Source organism: Xenopus laevis, chromosome 1S (genome assembly GCF_017654675.1).
Source record: "Xenopus laevis strain J_2021 chromosome 1S, Xenopus_laevis_v10.1, whole genome shotgun sequence".
NCBI lineage: Eukaryota > Metazoa > Chordata > Amphibia > Anura > Pipidae > Xenopus > Xenopus laevis.
In genome coordinates this window covers 169,529,326-169,545,885 of record NC_054372.1, presented here as the reverse complement: position 1 = coordinate 169,545,885, position 16,560 = coordinate 169,529,326, and positions in this window count along the sequence as shown.

Below are 16,560 nucleotides of genomic sequence, written 5' to 3'. Positions count from 1 at the left end.
ACAGTTTTGATTAGTAGAACCCAAAAACAACACTCAAAGCTACGTAAACATTAAAAAATAATTAAGAAAAGAAATTCCCATTATAATATTAATAAGTGAGCAATTATAGGTATTATTATTCATCTGGAAGAGTTGCTGTAACATACCCTGGTGGTCTTGTGGGCCGGCAGGGGAAGCCCGACGCGCCTCCGGTGGGGACGCCTGCTTGGTGCTTCTTTGTCCAATCGTGCCAGTTTTTCCTAGGGCGTGCAGGGAGTGCACGCCCTAGTTTTATACGTCGTGCGTTTGATGTCATCGCGATCGTTTGTCATGAAATTGGAATATTTAAAGGGGCTTTGCTCCCAAACTCATTGCCCGTTGTTCGGTCTAACTTGTTAGTATCCTGGGTGCAATTTCTGTCTTGTCTGATTTTCCAGTTTTGATCCTTGGCTGCCTGCCTGACTATTCTGAACTCTGCCGATATTGACCCTTGCCTGTCTCACTTGAACGCTGCCTGTACCGACCCCAGCCTGATTGATCTTGCTTGAAGTCTGCCTGTACAGACCACTGCCTGTCTGACCCTGGCTTTCCTGAATATGCTTTTCATCTATTCCCTGAACTGTTGTCCAAAACCTTGGAAACACATGTGCCCCTTTGTTTGTTCAATACATCTGCTTTGCTCCTCTCAAATTACGACCTGGCGGCATCTGAGTAGCTGAGGGCTATTTTAATACCAACAGTGATCGTGGTGAATATAACACTGGTTCAAATTTGGCATGGATTTATCATGTTACTTACTCCCTTGCTATTTCTGGAGGGAGATATATTTATTTTTATTAATAAAGAGCAGTATAGAATTGAAATTTAAGAAGACACTGTTGTGTTCAGAAAGACCTACTTAATAATATTATAGTAAGTTAACTTTATGAGCAATTATAAGGAGTAAAAAACAAAAGTTTTTGTAAAACACCTAAGGTACCAAATTTCTATTTTATCCTAAACTACATGGGATACAATAACCTCAGAGAAAAGTTATAATAGCACAAGCATGAAGCTTAATAGCTAATTTTTATAGATTATATTGTACAATAAACCAGGCACTACAAAGCCAAATTTGAATTAGTCTGGATAGTATTTTTTTATCCTACAACATCATTATTGTATTGCTTCTATAGAAATATCAATGAGGTAGTCATAGGAGCAAAAATCCACACCTAACCGTTTATGTGTATCTGAGAAGATCAATTAGTTTGGCTTCCAGGGTCCCATGGGGTAGAACCTACTCATCTATGTGTGACTTATTAAAGACCTGATTTTTATATGGGATGGTCTATCTGGAGACCTTGGTATGACATTGGAGTATAACTGTAATGAATCCTAATAAACCTATTTCACAAATACAAAATTAAATATATATCACGCACTACTGACATACAGCATGTTTGAGTTGTATGGAGTAAGAGACAAAATGGTAGGTTGAAGAAGCTGTAGAAGAATAATTAAGAATCTACTGTGGTATGGGCTGCATGTTTATATCAAAGATGGTTCCCTCTGAATTGGACCAGTATTGGATCTACATTCATACGCAATTTTTCTTGCAGTTGTTATCATTATTTTTTGAATAAAAAAAAAATCAACATTAGTGCAACATATACATAGACCAAATTATCAGGGGTGGTTCACCTTTAAGTCAACTTTTAGTAAGTTATAGAATGGCTAATTCTAAGCAACTTTTCAATTGGCATTCATATGTAATTTTTTTCGTTTTTGAATTATTTGCCTTCTTCTTCTGTCTTTTTACAGCCTTCAAATGAGTGTCACTGACACCATCTAAAAACAAATGCTTCATAAGGTTACAAATTCATTGTTATTGCTACTTTTTATCCCTCATCTTCCTAGATGCCTTCTCCTATTCATATTACAGTCTCTTATTGAAATCAGTGCATGGCTGCTAGGGTAATGTTAACAACCAGAAATTGCAGACTGGAGAGCTACTGAATAAAAAGCTAAATAACTCAAAAGAATTGTAATGAGGGCCTCCTCCACATCGCTATAATGATTTCCACCATAACCCTTCAAAACTAAGTTGGGTAGCATTAGAAGTAGTGGAACCAGCCACATGAGAAATTGTTATCATAGAGAATCATGAATATAGAAATTGGATTGCCAAATGAAACCAAATGGACTGATAAAATATTGGAATTTGAAATGTTGCCATTACCTGGATTAATGTGCATTTTATTTTCTTCATGCAAATTCTCGTGAATGTTTCTTTTTACTTGGAAAGTATCTTGGTTAGTTTAATTTGGGCAAACATATTTATCTATTGGAATGTACTAATACCACATGTATGCCTGTTTAGAAATCCTTGCAAAAAGAAGCAATAAAACTTGCGCTACTTCAAATTTTCAGTGTGCTTCATTTTCTTCATATTGTTTAGAATTCCATAAGATTAATTTCTTTAGGGTAGTTGTAATATTGCTACAGGAACTATTGGCTGTGAGCCATGTGTTGCACTCATGGATGTACTTTGAGAAACTTAATATACTCCTGTAATATATTATGCACTGTAGGATACATGATACAATGCTAGTGGTGGCATGGCATATTGAATTAACCATGGGAGGCACTGTGGGCTGTGCATTGCTTTTGAGTAAACTGTGCTATAATTAAGGCATTCATTGGGTTGCTGAGGTCTATATAGTGACTTACTGAGGGCACTATAGAATATATCATAAATAATGCTGAAATAATATATCCAAGAACAAACATTCTATCCTGGCATAAATGCATATCCCCAAATTCTGAACCTAACTAAAGCTTTATTCTTGTTCTTGAGTTCTTGGTGTTCAGTCAACTTTATGAATATGAACAGACAATTATTTCTAAGATCTTGTTTTTTAAGAGTTTGTGAAATCAGCAGAATCATTCTCTAATGTTTGTCTTATTTCCCATGTACCACCATTATCAGGCTTGGTTCGATACCATTATAGTCTCTCCTATGCCTCTCACTGAGAACTCAACACCCAAATTGGAACAGGAGTGAGCCCAGATAAAGAGTAATTCTCCTACCGCACACCTGTAGTTCACCAATTCTGCAATTGGTGGTGCGTTCCTTCCGTTGACCCGGCCGGGTCCCTTAGCAACCAATGTGTATAAGAAACGGATCCGCACACACGCTGATTAATGCAGTCGGGGAATATCCCCTTTTATTCAGCCACCAAACATCAACGTTTCAGGGGGGAGCACCCACCCTTCATCAGGAGGCTGAATAAAAGGGGATATTCCCCGACTGCATTAATCAGCGTGTGTGCGGATCCGTTTCTTATACACCCAGATAAAGAGTAACAGTGTGGGAAGAATAACAAGTTTATAGGCACTTAGCTGATTAACCAAACGGAGAATCAGAAAGGGGTGATACAAAATCATAAATTAATCCAGACATGGGTCAGGATCGGAATCAGCAGCAATCAAGCGAAAATCCAGTCATGAATAAGTTAATAATCAGAACCAGGAATCAGATTGCAATCAGAAACACTCAGTGTCAATTGGAAGACCATCACCTCACACTTGATTGAGGGTCTTTGCGTCTATATACTTGCTGTGCAAATATGTCAGGGTGTGTGAGAATGTGTCAAATAATGCATAGACATGAGAGCGCATCAAGAGGCAAGGAAGGCAGCGAATTGATGCACATGCGCACACAGATTGATCCAATGCAAGACTGACTTATCCCCACGAGGAAAATCTATTGGGCCCTGGTTTATTGGGATGAGCCATGTGAAAGTCCCTTGTTAGCCTTCCAGCAGATAACCCTTCCAATGAACCAAATACCGGAGCTGACTCCTCTTATACCTAGCGAACAAAATTGCACCAACTTCAAATTTTTCAACTCCCTGAACCAACACTCGAGCTTGAGGAGAAGAAGTTTTGCCAACAAATAGTTTTAAATAAAGTAACATGAAATGCAGGATGAATTGTATGGGTGGCAGGTAATGTCAACTTGTAAAGCTTGATAAAGGGCCGAGATTATGCCTGAAACGTTGTATGTTCCGGATGAGAAGCCATATGTTTCAATAAAGGGTTTTTAATCTAAATTTCCACGTGAGTGGTGCTGTGTCATACACTGGAATGTCAACTTGTAGGCAGCATCACTGACTTTTTTTAATGATGGGAAATGAACCGAGACTTCTGTCCCAGTTTTTTGGAAGGACATGATAACATAATATGCCAAGAAGTCAACCATACTTGATCCCCAACCCAGAATTCAGGGTTTCTTCTTATTATCCTATTGTTCTAAAGTCTAATTGGTCCTCATAGTCTGACCATAAGTCTCAGGGTGAACTGGTAATGGATGCAGAAATCCCAAGGGTAAATGAGAATATTTTAAACAAGCACAAGTCTCACACTAAAGCACAATATGCACAATATGTTTCTCATAAGGAGTGGAAAGGATGAGTATGTAATCCAGATATACAATGACATATTGATCTAAAAAAAACTTTGAAAATAATAATAATAATTGATAAAATGCTGGAACATAGCTGGCGTGTTGCATAGACGAATGGTATTACCAGTTATTCAAAATGTCCATAGTGAGATCTAAATGCAGTTTTCCATTTGATCCCCTTCCTGTATCACTATCAGGTTATAGGCACCAAGTAGATCAAGTTTAGAGAATATTTTGGCACCTTGAAGATTTTGGGAAAGTTGAGGGATGAGAGGATGGAGTAACGATTCTTGACAGTAATTTGGTTAAGTTGTCTGTAATCAATGCAAGGACACAGAGAGTGATACTTCTTTTCCACAAAGAATTTTCCCACTCCAGCTGGAGCAATGGAAGGATGCGTAAACCCTTTTTTTCAAATTCTCAACAATGTAATCTTTAAGCACCAAAAGTTCAGGTTCAGTTTCATCAAACGAATCAATGAAATCATGTAAATATGAATTTATAGGCTGAAAATGTGGATCAGTGGCTGAACAGAGAGTCAATGGAGCTGGTTTACACAGAGAAGAAATTAAATGAGTAATACAGGTGCCTTGGAAAGAAGCCAAGAAGAGAAAACAGGGTTGGATCTCTCAGAGCATCTCTCTCTTAGAGACTGGTCAATCTCTTTCACCAGATCAATAATCCCTTCAAAGTCAGCAGGAATACCAACACAAGCTAACTCATCTTTCAGTGCATCTAAAAGTCCAATCTGAAATTGGTGTTTAAGTGCCTTGTGAATGTGATTTCACTCCACGTCTGTATTGAAAATCTGCAATATAATCCAACACGGGTATCTAACCTGGCACACAGAGCGGATACTGGTTAACCAAAAGGAGAATCAGGATTTAGTAAATCATAAATGAAGCAAAGCACCAGTCAGCATCAGAATCAGTAGCAGTCAAGAGAGAATCCAAAAGAAGAGCCAGGAACCAGGAATCAGAACAAAATCAGGAACGCTCATTGTCATTGTTATCAGAAGACGATAATCACGTATTTGATTGAGGGCCTTGGTGTATATTCATGGATCAGGAAGTGTATGAGAATGCGGCAAATCACGCTTAGATGTCAGCATGTCATTGCATGCTAGCAAGTCATGGAGAAGGGGGCAAATTGACACGCATGCACAGTTGTCCTGAACCAGCACGAGACTGACACCCATTTAATATTTACAACTTTTCATTTCCTGTACAATACTAATAGGGGTTTACCAAAGCCTTTAGGATCATTGGAACTAATTTACTGTGAGGTCATTGTAGGCATTTAGGAGAGAGGTGGTAGAACCGGAGAAGAGGGGGATTAGCTGGATATAGTAATCGAAACAATATCTGGTTAGTTTCCCTATCAAGCAATATAATAATGGAAGAACATATGAAGCTGTGGTGATGACAAGCCCTTACCATATGCTTGTATTAATTTCACATATATTTTAGGTAATTTACAATACTGCTTTTTTCTTATTGGAAGACAACTCATTGAGTTAGACTTTATTGCCACTTTTCCTTTAGAATTTAATCTGCATATTTTCAGTTGTTGTAACTGTGTTTATATTGGCATCCAAAGCAGTCAGTTCATTCACATTTCTGGCTCAGAACAGTGTACCAGATGTCAGTCAATAGAGCTTGTGTGCTGCAATACAGATGCAATTACATGTACAAATGGTCCAAAGTTATTCTTTTAATACCATTGTATGCTTCTTTTTTAATTATTTATTTTCTTTTTACATATTACTTTTTTCAGAAAGGGCACAAAAAAACAACAAAATTGATATCTGTTTCTGCACTGTAAAGGTGAAGCTACATGTGTAACTTTACTGGATTTAAGTGATGCATCTGGAGTCCATAACCCCCAAGTGGGCAAATTACAGAAGCAATATTATATAGTAGCCCCCTGCCCCCCTTAAATCACAGAAGATCTTTGGGAGAAATGTACGGGCGGCTTTAGGGGTCAAAATGGAGTGAATTGGCATTTTCTCTGCTGGGGTATCTACAGTATTGGAGAAAATATTGTGTGAAACTGCCCTAAGGGAGAAAGTACATGGAATGATTTCAAGGTGCTTTGACTGCTACTTTTTAAATAGCCCAGCAATGTGGTGTTAAAGTGTTCAAAAGCATCCCTTGCTGATTGGTGGAGCTGTGTGTGCTATCACCATGAAGTCTCACAAAAGGAAATAGAAAGTCGCACACACTTGATCAGATAAGCCTGGTGCTCAATATTAGAGGATCCGGCAACCTCCCAGTCAACAAATAAAAAAGATACCGGCATACAAGGCATTGGAGTTGCAGGGAACATGCATGCCCCTTTGTCAAGCAAGGGTGTACCCACAAACGTTCATTTCTGCATAATAAAAAAGCAAGGGTGTTCCCTGCAACTCCAGTGCCTTGTGTGCCGGTATCTTTTCTATCCATTACTATGAAGGTCACATTGCTTGAATTTAGTACAAACATGACTTTAGAGAATTTTGTATAGTTAAAACCACAAAACATGCTACACAACCACTGAAATAGCAAGGGCCTCTCAGCAGCCCATTGCACACCCCTTACTTTTTTACCCACTTTATCCTGCCTTCTATATATATCTAATAATTGGCTTAGCAAAGTTAACCATTAAGTTTCAGTAGGATTTCATTTGTCTTATTTTTTTTAATTTTCCACAAGCACTGAAAATAAATATATGCCTAAACAAGAGGTGCAAAAATACATTGTATACAGCATGATTGAGATCTAGCTTTCTTTGCATGAAAGATTTATTTACTCCTGTGACAATCCCTGACTCGTTCACCAACTGCAATTTGTAATAACACCACAAACCTATTTACTTACAAGGACACTGACAGAGGAGCGCTTTTATATAATGTTCTACATTAGATATGTAACAATATACTGTTCTTTGAACCAAAGCTCTGTTTTTTATTAGCATCCAGATGGAAATAGGACGCCGCAGAGTGATTAACTGAATTTAAATAATTTCACTCTGTTGTGGAGCCTGGATTTCCTATATCTCATGCCAGCTAGCTACTTAGTCCCAGGTCATACTCATCTAGGGAGCCGCAGAAATCAGACTCTGAGAGTCATCCCTCTGGGCTTTCATGTTGCCTCAAGCAGAAAGAATGACCGCTGCTCCTGATGATCTATTGGGCTTCCACTTGAGATTCCTGCAAGTAGGAGCTTTCAAGCAGCTTTGTAAATATGTCTCTGCATGCAGCCACATTCATGTAAAACAGCTCATTACTGCAGAATTATAAATTGCCCTTGGCTCTGTTACACTGCAAACCCAGATTTAATAGTCCTAGGCTAGCACGTATTGACCAGTACCTGTCTTTTTACTGTATTTATAAAACAACCGGGTCCATCTCTGTTAAGCAATCAAATATCATGTGTCTTATTATAGAAAACAGAGTTGTGCATTTTGCTGAACCCATCAACCCATCTGGAGCAGTAGATATGACATTGAAATGTCCTATAAATCATCTATGTCAATCAGGCATATAAGCAGAAATATACTTGTGTCTGACATTGAAAACATCGGCGGGATACCAATTATTAAAAAGATGCAGCCGGCATTCCTTCTTTACTATAGGTTTGTGTACAAGTAAATATATATATATATATATATCTATATATATATATATATATCTATATATATATATATATATCTATATATATATATATATATCTATATATATATATATATATATATATATATATATATATATATATATATATATATATATATATATACACATTCAAAGTCCTAACGCACACCATCCATGAGAGACTCCAATGATTAGATCACATACCTGGGTGCTACGCTGAAAATAGCTGCATTTATCCAATTTCCACTGACAAAAGGTGCACACCAGGATTTTTCAGTTTAAAACTCCATATTTATTAAATAGATTTAAAACAGGAACCGGGCCCCCTTTCAGACTCGGGCCGGGCAAGTTGTATCCCCTGTGCCCCTTTGATGGTGGCAATGCCTGTAAATGTAAAGTTTTGGGTGTCAATTGAAAGTGAATATTACAGATTCCATTACCAATTCATGGCAATATATTGGATATGGGAATATATGGGGTAGGACATAGTAGACAGTGGGGCTATGAGAAAGTGCCCCAACAGGCACAGAATGCATTACGCTGTTGTCTACTATGTCCTAATAAACATTTTGTAATTTTTACTACCCCTGACTGATTGTAGGAGGGACTCATGGATCATGGATATGCACCTGTGGACTGGGGTGAACTGTGAGTATATCCTCCTCCTTTTATTAATGTTTGCTTTATTGCAACTCCACTTACTGTGGTAGTGCCCACATTGGCCTTTGGCAACTGCTTGTTTTGCTTTTTCTTTGCTTTTAATATATGGAGTACACAAAATTAAGCACAGAACAAAATATCAAAGTATCAAACACAATTGAGCTGGATGGGAATTTATGAACTATTTTAAAACCACTTTTTTTAGCATCCCAAATTTTAGACCAAATTTAGCAAAATGTGTGTTCTTGCTTTCATTCAGTGGCACATTTGAATGTGTATACTTTATACTTCAGATACTTAACACTCAGATTTATTAACAGTGATGGACGAATTTATTCACCAGGCGGGAATTCTCAGAGAATTCCCGCGATTCGCCACCAGCGAATAAATTCGCGAAACCGCATCGAAAATTCGCTGGCGTCCGTTTTGCTAATTGTTCACCATTTCGTGAATTTCATGGGTAATTCACGATTTTTCCGGCAAAGCGAAACACCCCAAATTCGCCCATAACTATTTATTAATAATACTGTTTCAAAGTTTGGTAAAGCTATGTCTTAGTTGCAAATGCAAGGAAATCATATTTACTGTATATTTCTGTAAATATACAATTTCAAGGAGGAATGTGATTGAAAATTGCAAATGTTATTAAAAGTGCTGCTAATAATGTAAAATCATTCGCTGGCGGGTATTACATTGCTCATTTTCGATAAGCAAGAGTTAGAGTTTAGTTAAATATTATGCCGCAAAAAAAAGATTTGCGATTGTGAAATGTTATTACATACACTGAGCATGTTCACAAACCTTGCAAGGAAGTCGTTGAGGTCTTTAATTGGTCAAAAATGACACAAACATGGATGCTAACATTCTCAAAGTTGTTTGCGAATGTTTTTAGGGCTAACAAAACATATTACATTCCCCCATCAGTCTTTTACTGCTGGTAAACTGGTGAAACCCCAACTGTAACGGGACACTTACCCTCACCATCTTGTCATCCAGGTGTCATCCATGACAAAGGTTGGCATTATCATTCCTGAACAGCTGGTGGGCCGCAGAATCCACACCTCTCAATATGTTTCAAATAAAAGTTTAACAAAAGAATGGGGGAGGTGGGCTTCTGTAAATAATCTAGTCTACATTCATTTTTGTCATTAAATGTTCTCTGAATGTTGCACAAAGACCCAGATGGGTTGGAAGCCGATGAGAAATCATGCTTATTTGCTTATTTAGGGACTGCATATACTTAAACAATGACTTTTTATTTCACTTTGAGATTTATTATAGCAGACATCTGTTACTGACTTATGGAAGTCATAATGAAGATAGCATAACACAATCTAGCCTTCAGCTTTTATTCCCAAAGCATAACTTTCTCAAGCGCATTACTAAGACTGTGAATGCAATACTTGTTGAGCTGTTTCATTATTAAACAAGCAATGACAGATACAAAGATTTTATTCTGCTTTGCTTAAGGAGTGTTTTAAAAGAAATGAAGACAAATAAGGCCTGAGAAGGAAGATAGAAAATACATCCAATACTAACATTGCAGCCGAAAAGATCATCATCATCGTCATTATTTATTATGTTGGCTTTGAAGAAACCAACATATTGATCTACTAGTTCAGCTCGTTCTTATTCTTCTTATTATTATTATTAGCGCCCCCCCCATTTTCTATACGCTACTCTTCCTACAGTTTTAGGGGTACAAGCGCCAAACTTTCCACACCTATTCGACTTATAGCAAAGTACGTTGCTTGTGCTTTAGTAAGCGATCCCACCCACTGCGCCCGTGCGGCGCACCACTGAAGACGCCTTTTTTCGTATTGACTTTGACAGGGAAAATTGCTGCCGCTCGTACAGTTTTGAAGCTACACTCCCCAAACTCGGACCACATATTGTTGGTGCCACCCCGAATAAAAATATGTATTTTGGGGGGCACCCCAAAGTGGGCGGAGCTACCAACAGCCAATGAAATTTTAGAAATTTTCTAAACGCTACTCCTCCCAGAGTTTTAGGAGTACAATTATGAAACTTTGCACACTTGTTGGGCTCATACCCGAATAGGTTGCTTGTGCTCTGTTAATCAATCCCACCCTCCGTGGCCCTGTGGTGGCCCCCCAAAGACCCCATTTTTTCCCATAGACTTTCATTGGAAAATTTGAAACTTTTGCCACTCGTACAGCATTAAAGTTATACTCACCAAACTTGGGTCATTTAGTCATGGGGTCAACCTGAAAAGTTCTGTCACATTTTGGGGACTCCAAAAAGTGGGCGGAGCAACATACAGCCAATCAGATTTTCCCTATTGACTTCAATGAGAAAATGTCAAACACTGTCTTTCCCACAGTGTTAAAGCCAGAGACCCAAAACTTGCCACCATGGGTCGCTGGGGTTAAAATTTTTAAAAGTGGGCGGAGTCTACCACAGCCAATCAAATATTAACCATTTGTTTAAATGGGAAACGTTAAAACTGTCGCCGCTCTTAGATAGTTAATCGGAGGGTCCTCAAACTTGGCACAATTGGTCACAGGGGGACTGGGAATCAAATTTTAAAAGTGGGTGGAGCCAAAAACAGCCAATCAGGTTTTTTGATTGATTTTAATGGTACAATTTGATCTGCTTCAATTTTCACAGTTTTAAACCAGATTCTACCAACTTTGTGTACTCTCTATGCATCAGGGGCGACGGGCCCCAACACCTCTTGCGTTTCAAAGCCAACATCTTGTGGTTTCTTCAGAAACGACACCATCTAGTTTATTTATTGATATAGCACCAATAAGTTACACAGTGCTTTATATTATAATTTGGAAGATACACCTTAGCCTTTCCATGCTCAGACCAAAATGAAAGGCAATTTAACGTTGCCAGCAGTTGTGTAGCAAATATTAATAAACATGATCCTTGACTGGCGATGCTTCTTATAATATAAACTACAGAATGGTCAGTAAAAAAGATATTTATACATGCAGCTTCTCCCTCTATATTCACTCATACATCTGGCAAGGATGTGACTGATGAAAAAGCAACCCAGGGTAGTACACTTCTATAATGCAGTGTGTTATTCTCTGCTATAATCTACTCTATTTTCTAGAAAATGAAATTGTAGAACTTTAGTGAATCCTGAATCATGCTCCTTCAAGATCCAAAGACCAGAAGACAGGGGAAGATGGTCCCTATGAAGTCCACTGTGCAAATCAGATTTATTGCAGTTCAGCGGGCAGGCAGACTACTAAAAAAAAAAAAAAAAAGGCTGCGGCGAGGGAACTTGGAGAGAGCCAATGGAGGGGGAATGGAGGGAGGTGTAGGCTTTAGTTGTCCTTTAAGTCACATGATATTAAGGGTTCAGATTTTGTTTGGCCAGGCACTCAGGATTCAGATAAACCCAAATTTTACTATTATAGTCTTGCACACTAAAGAAATACAGACAATGATGATATTGAAAGAAAGCCTCATTATAGGCAATTTATTCGTACAAGAAATTTGCTCAGTACAAATAGGGCACAGCACAACAAATCAAATCAATAATGCAGTTTAAATACATACCACCAACTTGTAACCAGAACACACAAGCACACAATACTAGGAAGTGGCTACCCTCACCAAAAATGAGAATTACCCCAATGTTTTGGCATAAAAGCCTTTCTCAGGGGGTCCCCCTTGAGGATCTTTTTTTGCACCATATTCTAATATACACATACTGACCTAGAATGCCCTCCATTGATCTGTTTTCAAATCAACCCAAATCCTGCAAAAAAAAAAAAAGGGAATCAGCCAAATCCCTAACCAAATCCAGGGTATGGCTCACTACTAATTTAAATTTAATTTCAATCTGTGTAGTCCAGCATCTTACACTGGACTCTGGTATGTCAAACCTAAACCTGAAGTCTTCTTTCTGAAATCACTGGATATATTTCAACATTTTTAGAAACTTACAAATTTGATCATATACTTCCTAACTAAGAGATACATATTCCATCCATAACTCCACATCAGGGCTGTCCAACTGCCCCACCCCCTTGTGTGGCCCCCCAGATGAAAGTCTGCCTGCTGTGATTCCTTTCCTTCCTCTAGTATTCTGTCTGGGAGTACTTCAAATCAATTCTCTCAATGTTTATTATATGTTTTGTATTATATTTATCGGTGGGTAAAAGTGAAAGTTGAGTTTTTAATAAGCCTTTAAAAATGCTATAGAAATTACCAGAGATTGGTGTGAGCTATAATTAAATTTTTTGGTAAATTTTCGAATTTTTTTATGGTCAAAACTGTCAAATAACTAGGGAGTTATTCAAATACGATTCAAGTTTTTTTTAAAAAATTTGAATTCGATTTTCGTGATTTATCATACTCTGGCCCTTTAAGAACTCAATTTGACTATTCACCATCTAAAACCTGGCGAATTGCTGTTTAAGTCAATGGGAGAGGTCCAGGGATCAATGTAGAGCTATTTGCAGCCTTCCTGACATGCAAGTCTTTTTTGGAGAAAAAAAACTCGATTCGAGTTTTCAGGTTGATTCCATTCATCCGAGTTTAAAAAATTAGATTTTTTTTTTTAAAAAAAATAAATTTAGCTTGGTCGAATTTTGAATTTTTGGGAGTTTAAGGAAGTTTTTAAAAACTCACATGTATTCGAAATTCGACCATTCGATAAATGTGATAAAAGCTACCCACACAAACATGCAGGAACTTTAGGGAACAATAATGTCTACATCTGCTGACAATTCTATAATATTGGTAACATTTAAAATACTCAAGGGAAGTTGCAATTGTGTACAAGGTTATCGTACTAGGGAACCAAATGCTACCAGTTTATATACACTGCCTTGCAGAAGTAAACACCCCCCTTGGCATTTTACCTAATTTGTTGCATTCCAACCTGTAATTTAAATGTTTTTTAATCTTATTTTATGTGATGAATCTGCATAAAATAGTCTTATTTGGTGAAGTGAAATAAGAAAATTATATATAGAAAAAAATAAAAATAAAAACTGAAAATTGCCATATACATATGTATTCACCCCCTTTGCCATGAAGCCCCTAAAAAAATCCTGGTGCAACCAATAACCTTTTAAAGTCACATAATTAGTGAAATGAAGTCCACCTGTGTGCAATCTTTGGGGCACATTTACATAGCTCAAGTGAAGGATTAGAATGAAAAATACCTTGAATTTCGAAGTATTTTTTTGGCTACTTCGACCATCTAATTGACTACTTCGACCTTCAACTACGACTTTGACTTCGAATCGAACGATTCAAATTAAAATCGTTCGAATATTCGACCATTCGATATTCGAAGTACTGTCTATTTAAAAAAAAACTTCGACCACCTACTTCGCCACCTAAAACCTACCGAGGTACAATGTTAGCCTATGGGGAAGGTCCCCATAAGCTTTCTAAGCTTTTTTGATATTCGAAGTCGAAGGATTTTACTTTGAGGGTCCAATATCGAAGGTTAATTAACCCTCGATATTCGACCAATAGTAAATGTGCCCCTAAGTGTCACATGATCTGTCAGCATAAACACACCTTTTCTGACATGGTACCACAACAAACCTGAAAAGAGAGGACTGCCCACGAAAACTCACAGACTGGGCAAGGAGGGTATTAATCAGAGAGACAGCACAGTGACCAAAGGTAACCCTGAAGGAGTTGCAGCGTTCAACAGCAGAGACTGGAGTACCTCTGTATAGGACCACAATCTGTACCTGTACACTCCATAGAGCTGGGATTTATGGAAGAGTGGCCAGAAAAAAAAAACATTACTTAACGCTAAAAATAAGAAGGCACATTTGAGTTTGACATGTTGGCGACTCCCTAAATGTATGGAAGAAGGTGCTCTGTTCAGATGAGACTAAAATGTAACTTTTCGGCCACCAAGGAAAATGCTTTGTCTGGCGCAAACCAAACACTTCCCATCACCCCAAGAACACCAACGCCACAGTGAAACATGGTGGTGGCAGCATCATATTGTGGGGATGTTTTTCAGCAGCAGGGACTGGGGAACTGGTCCGAGTCGAGGGAAAGATGGATGGTGCTAAATACAGGGATATTCTTGAGAAAAACCTGCGTCAGTCTGCCTGTGATTTGAGACTGGGACGGAGGTTCACCTTCCAGCAGGACAATGAGCCGAAGCATACTGCTAAACTGCAACACTCGAGTGGTTTAAGGGGAAACATTTAAATGTGTTGAAATGGCCTAGTCAAAGTCCAGACCTCAATCCAATTGAAAATCTGTGGTCAGACTTGAAGATTGCTGTTCATAAACCATAACCATAAAATTCATAAACCATAACCATAAAAATTCATAAACCATAAACATGGAGGAACTGGAGCAGTTTTGCCTTGAGGAATGGGCAAAAATCCCAGTGGCAAGATATGACAAGCTCATAGAGAAATGATGCAAACTCTCAAACAATCCATTTTTATTCCAGGTTGTGAGGCAACAAAACATGAAAAATGCCAAGGGAGATGAAGACTTTCACAAGGCACTGTAATTTAGAATGACAACAAAGACACCAGACATAATAAAGATGTCCTGTGATTCTCATGTTATATTAGTTGCTTGATCATCAGTAGAAGCTTTGCATCCATTCTGGAACTAACAAATCAAAAAAAAAAATAGTTCAACTTAAAAAGATTTGGTAGAACGTTAAAAAAAAACGATAGTCCAGCATAATTTTTTTTAAATTATTTTAATTGTTTCCTGAAGGTTTCCTCCAGTTATGCCTGTCTATAGAGCTCATGTATGAATTCAAATGCAGTGTGCAAATTGCAGTTTTGGGCACACATTTGCCATGTTATTAACTACAATGTAGAATTTGTATCTAGCAATAGTTGGCCACATAATACAATTATGCAAAATTGTTGCGTTAGTTAAGCAATCTTTAGTTTCCTTGTTTAAGACATTATCCACTGACAGCAAGAATAAGAATATTACCAGGCCTGGAACATTACAGTTTGTAGACATTTCACAATGATGATCATTATTAAATGCAATAAAACGTTGTGTTCATGAAAGAAGATGCCAAAGGGGATTTGTTGTCACAACAAGAAAACAGCCAGAGTAATTTCAGTTCTTTTTTTTTCCCATTGCTGCCAGAAAAAACAGATTGTCTTTTGCCAAATGTTATGGCATTTTTATTCATAAAGGGATATTATCATAAAAGAACAAGTTTTTATTTTTTCATAAAAGTGTACCATTTATTAAAGTAGATTTATTCTATAATAATACAATTAGACTTGCACTGCAGCATAATTACAGACACCATGAAATGTTTGTCTAGGCCAGAAGTGTTGGTCCTAGTGCAAACCTTGCACTATTTTCCTAAATGAGGAGCAAATCTCATTGAGTCAATGTGTCCCAGGTGTGCAGTGTCATAAAATGTTTGTTTGAGATTCACATGGTGCAACTGGGAGCATCGTACATAAATTGCATGGATGCACATTAAAGTAATTCCAGGGATCCCTTGCAGGCTGTGTCCATGGACATAACTGCACCTGCTGAATCCAGAACCAAATCTGAACCTGAGTTTGCATATGCAAATTAAGTTATTTGTTCATGCAACAAAAAGTCAAGGTTTTTTAAGGATTTGGATTTGGTTTGAACAGGCACATGGATTTGGTTGAATCCTGCTGAAAAAAAGCTGAACCCCGAATCCAATCCTGGATTTGCTGCATCCCTAGTAGAAAAAAAATTGCATCAAAATATTTTGCACATAAATTAGCTCTTTATTGTTCAGTTATCTATCATTAAGATTTCTCAATATTGTGAGATGTTTGGCACTAAGGTGAATTTAAAAACACAATTCAGTTTTAGCCCACAATATTCCAGATGCTTGATGAAATTA